The following is a 5,614-nucleotide window of genomic DNA, read 5'->3' as shown; positions in this document are numbered from 1 at the left end:
TCCCTCCCTCCCTCCCTCCCTCCTTCCCTCTCTCTCTCTCTCTCTCTGTATGTGTTTGTGTCTGTGTGTATGTGATTGAGAAATCAATAAAATATACACCATAATTTATTTATAGACTTAGAATTCTTTCTCCCAGAATGTTAGCGGGTAAATGTCTTGTTTTCCTTTTTATAATGTCATGTACAATAGCTATACACATGAAAAGCAGATGACTGTGTTTCTGAATCAGATGGATGGAAAAGGAAATCATCATCTTTCCAGATATAACCCCCCAAAAGAAACATAAATTTGCTATGTATTCATTTATATGTCGATATTAGAAATTGAATAAATTATAATCAAGCTAAAATTCTTTGACCAAGAGAGGATTGATACAGAAAAAAGGATAAAGGGAAACACATGTATATCCATGAAAGGGTAAAATAGAAAAGACTTTATATGCATGCTAAGGACAGTAGAATGGGAAAAGAGGAGAAAGTATATTGACAAGTGGGTTGTAAGAGGGAATGTGGGGGAGAGGCAGCTAGATTTGAAGGGCATTTGAGGGGAGTTTTAGAAAACTAGTGAAGTGAATGCTTTCAAATATATATGAAGTTTATCCTAATGAAATATTTAAATAATTATGGAGGCAGAATCCTTATTGGCATCTTTTATCAATAAATAAAGGTTTTGGTACAAGATGTATTACATACTATTAGGTTCTTGGAGAATGGAGTTCCATGGAAATCCCCAAACAACCCAAGCTGTTGGCAACACAATTGGTTGCTCTCCACAAACTGACAAGACCTCTTTATTGAAGGCAAAAGCTCACAACTCATTTCAGAGTTTGAGTTAATGCCTACATGAAACTTCCACACCTTTGTATTAGCATCTTTGCTACTGGAAGGTTCATTACAGGCTACAAGAAGAAAAATGCAAACTGAAACCCAGCCACAAAACTTTTTATCTACAATCTAACCTACTTGCAAAATGTGCTAAGTAAATGATGGAACAAAAAATTTGGGAATAACAAATGAGAGTATAAATTTACATAAGGCCTAACCCATAAAGTTCTACTCATACTCAACACTGCTTGGATGACCAAGAACCAGAGAAATGGGCTAAAACAAAACACCAATGGTCTGAAAATAGAAATAGCTATTCTTAAAATGATTTCTAATGATGTTTTGCTCTTCTAATATATCAGTGTCCCATTCAGCAAAAAATAGAGAAGCTTCCTTCTTCTGCAAATGGGAACAGATGCAGACCAACAAAATATGTAGGGAGAGAGAGAGGGAGGGAGGAAGGGGGAGAGAGAGAGAGAGAGAGAGAGAGAGAGAGAGAGAGAGAGAGAGAGAACTTATAGTGCTCTAAATGTGGTGTCTTTCAAATTCAGATATCAGGGAACCCAGTAGAAGAGGAGAGAGAGGCCATTGGGAATGGAGGACATCAAGAGTAAAAGGCCTTCTAAATCTACTAAGCAAAGCTCATGTGAACTGAGAGACTGAAACAACAACAAGCACGTAGTCTACAAAGGGACAGTACCAATTTCTCTCTATATAGTATAATTTTCAGTTGAGTATTTTTATAGGATAACTGGGTGTGAAAAGGAGTGGTTCTATGAGTCTAACAAATTCTCCTAAGACATTTTCCTTCTGTTGATTTGCCTTGTCATAATTCAATGTGATTTTGTTTTATTATATTATATTTTGTTGTGTTTTTCTTAGATGCCTGTTCTGTTGTAATGAGGGACATATTTGGAGTGAATACAAATTAGAGGAAGATTTAGGAGGAACTGGGATGATTGGGGAGGGGTAAACCTGTAATCAGGATATTTTGTTAAGAAAAATATATATTTTAATAAAAGAGAGAAAGTGGCACAGATGAGGTGAATATAAAAGATAGTTACTGATAAATCTTTAAGTAGAATAAATGGAGACTAAATAAATGAATCCATAAAATCCTCAGAATCACCATATGTTTTCATGCATTCAGAGTCATGGTTCCAAAATGTAACTAATTTCAAGTGGGAACAAATAATGTCTTAAGTCATTGTAAACATTAAGAGCTCATGCTATCATCTCTCAATCTTTAATATTTACAAAAAGAGTCATTATACATGTTTATTAGTTTTGGGCAGAGGACAAGCACAAGTTGAACCTCAGAAAATTTGTTACTTCACCATGTCATTTCAGGGCATCAATCTCAGAATGAGAGGCTTGGTGGGAAGGTCCTATACACACAGACCCATCTTAAGAAGACCATATTATAACCTTATATGTGAATGCTAGAATGGTAGAGAATTAGTACATTTCAGTTTAGTTTGTAGAATCATGTAAATTATATGTTGCATAAATTTTGTTCCTATCATGACTTTTATCCCTGATGTGATAAACTGTGTTCCTATGTGACTTGAACAAAATAAGGTAGTACTTAGGGGCAAATATTAGACTTAGAAATGCTGCACTAGAAGCCAAAACAGAGAAGATTTCCATAGCCACCATGACCTTCCCTGTGGTGCTGTGGTAGACAGGGAGGAATGTGACCCAGACAGTGCAGAGCACTGGCATGCTGAAAGCCAGGAATCTAGTTTCATTAAATATGTCAGGTAGATTCCTAGACAAGAAAGCCATGAGGTAACTACCAATGGCCATGACTCCCATGTAAACCAGGCTACAAACCATGAGGTAACTACCAATGGCCATGACTCCCATGTAGACCAGGCTACAAACCATGAGGTAACTACCAATGGCCATGACTCCCGTGTAGACCAGGCTACAAACCATGAGGTAACTACCAATGGCCATGACTCCCGTGTAGGCCAGGCTACAAACCATGAGGTAACTACCAGTGGCCATGACTCCCGTGTAGGCCAGGCTACAAACCATGAGGTAACTACCAGTGGCCATGACTCCCGTGTAGGCCAGGCTACAAACCATGAGGTAACTACCAGTGGCCATGACTCCCATGTAGGCCAGGCTACAAACCATGAGGTAACTACCAGTGGCCATGACTCCGAGGTAGGCCAGGCTACAATAGAAGGCAACAGCTGAGCCTGTGTCGCACAAAATGATTATGTGTCCATGTTCAGAATGAAAATCCATGTCAATAAATGGAGGAGGTGTTACCAGAGAGCAGACAAAATTATTTGCATCAATGTGCAAAATGGAATGATGAAATTAGGGGCTTTTGTCCTTGGAGCAGTAAGCTTGAAGGTCATAACTACAGTGATAGTTTTGGCTAACAGAGTGGACAGAGCCACAGTAAACAGAATTCCAAATAAGTTGTGCTGCAGAATACCTGTAGCAGTGTTAGGAAGGCCAATGTAGAACAAGGAACAGAGGAAACAGAAATTTAGAGTGATGCAACTGAGAGATCTGTTATTGGGCTTTACAACCAGAGTGTCTCTGTGGTTTACAAAGACCCCAATAACAAGAGCTGTGAGTGCAGAGAATCCCAGGGATATGAGTGTGATTCCTTTACCCAAGGGGTCATCATAGGCCAGAAAGATCAGTTTTCTGGAGGCAGTGTCTCTTCTCTACATTTGCATAATGAGTTTCTGGACAGCTGATACACTGATCCATACCTGGTAGAAATGTAATTGTACACGAATTCATGTCAAGTTTTCCCTTAACCTTATGAAATTTTACATTCACAACTCATTAGATTGTTATTAAAACCAAAATAACTTATCAAATAGACAATAATAAATGAGTATTATAAGTTGAATAATTCCACAAGTTAAAAACAAAGTTTTACTTCTTTCATCAAATCCCATGAGCAAATGCAAACCTATGCAGGAAAGGTTTTTTGTTATTGTTGTTTTTCACATTACTGCTTACAAATATCACAGATGGAAAGCAGGCGGTGCCCCATGGTATGATGTGGAGGTAAGAACTAAGGTTGAATCCATGGTGGTGTAGTGTGTCCTGAGCTCTCTCTACTGTCTTGCTCAAGACTCTTTGTTATATAGCTCCTCATCACCATCTTAGACTTGCTACCACCACAGTGTGTTCGGCCAACCCACAACAATCACTAACCAAAAATATGACCAAAACACTTGACATTAGGCCAGTCCTTGAAGGGAAATTTTAATTGTGATTCGTCTTTTCACATAAATCTAGCTTGTGGGGGCTTCAGGGCGGCCGCAGCCGGTGGACTGCAGATGAGGAGGAGGCGGTGGCCTCGGTGGCAGAAAAGGCGGCCGCGGCGAGGGTAGGGAGCCTGGAAACGCAAGCGGGTATGGTTGGTTGGCTCCTCTAACTGATGGCATGTTGAAGTACATGGGCCAGCTGCAGCGAGGGCATCTGATCCAGAGAGGGCCACTCTAGAGGCCAGGCTACCACCACCATGGGCCAGTGTGTCACCAAGTGCAAGAATCCTTCATCAACCTTGGGCAGCAAGAATGGAGACCGGGACCCCAGCAGCAAGTCACACAGCAGGCGGGGCGCTAGCTACCGTGAGGAGCAGGTGCCACCTTGTGGCAAACCAGCTGAGGATATTCTTGTCAATGGGACCAAGAAAGCAGAGGCCATCACAGAGGCCTGCCAGCTGCCAACTTCTTCTGGAGATGCTGGGAGGGAGTCTAAGACCAATGCTGAGGAGTCTTCCTTGCAGAGGTTGGAAGAACAATTCAGGCGCTACAAGGATGAGTGGTAGGATGCAATTTTGGAGGAAGGCATGGAGTGCTTTTGAAATGACCTATGTGTTGATCCTACGGAATTTCGAGTGCTGCTCTTGGCCTGGAAGTTCCAGGCTGCTACCATGTGCAAATTCACCAGGAAGGAGTTTTTTGATGGCTGTAAAGCAATAAGTGCAGACAGCATTGATGGGATCTGTGCATGGTTCCCTAGCCTCTTAACAGAAACCAAACAAGAAGATAAATTCAAGATCTCTACCGGTTTACATTTCAGTTTGGTCTGGACTCTGAAGAAGGGCAGCGGTCACTGCATCATGAAATAGCCATTGCCCTGTGGAAACTAGTATTTACACAGAACAATCCTCCAGTATTGGACCAGTGGCTAAATTTCCTAACAGAGAACCCTTCGGGAATCAAGGGCATCTCCCGGGACACTTGGAACATGTTTCTTAACTTCACTCAGGTGACTGGCCCTGACCTCAGCAACTACAGTGAAGATGAGACCTGGCCGAGTCTCTTTGATACCTCTGTGGAGTGAGAAATGGAGAGAAGGAAAAGCGAAGCGGAAGGGAGAGGTGCACTCAGCTCAGGGCCCGAGGGCTTGTGTCCAGAAGAGCAGACTTAGCTGCTCTGTTCCAGGAGCAGCACTGAGGATCTATCTGCCTGCTGCCCTGCAGCCAAGTGAGGAATTGGACCTTTCTGGAAATTACTGAAGATCCGGATATTTTCTACTTTACATCTTTCTCTGCCTTGTATTTGAAAGGGCTCTAAAATGCTGTATCATGTTTTAGGCACTTTCTTCATTTTGTGTGTGTGTGGGGGGGGTATTTTGGTTATTTCTTTTTTGGAGTAGGAAATCCTCCAAAATATTTGAACCTGGCTACATGTTGTGTACCTTTTTTTTGAAGCCTTCAGATAGAATAAGCCTGCCATTTCTTGCACACTTTATTAGATTTGTTTTGTTTTTGTGGAGGTGGGGAGTGTAGGCCCCGGGTT

The 5,614-nt window shown here is 41.5% G+C and overlaps 1 pseudogene; it reads left to right on the top strand.

The window, feature by feature from the left end:
* The first annotated feature begins 4,210 nt into the window (after positions 1-4,210).
* On the top strand, positions 4,211-5,333 carry LOC114634944 (annotated as a pseudogene).
* The last annotated feature ends 281 nt before the right edge of the window (positions 5,334-5,614 follow it).

This window comes from Grammomys surdaster, unplaced genomic scaffold (genome assembly GCF_004785775.1).
Source record: "Grammomys surdaster isolate TR1022 unplaced genomic scaffold, NIH_TR_1.0 1149, whole genome shotgun sequence".
NCBI lineage: Eukaryota > Metazoa > Chordata > Mammalia > Rodentia > Muridae > Grammomys > Grammomys surdaster.
This window is presented reverse-complemented; position numbering and strand designations above follow the sequence as displayed.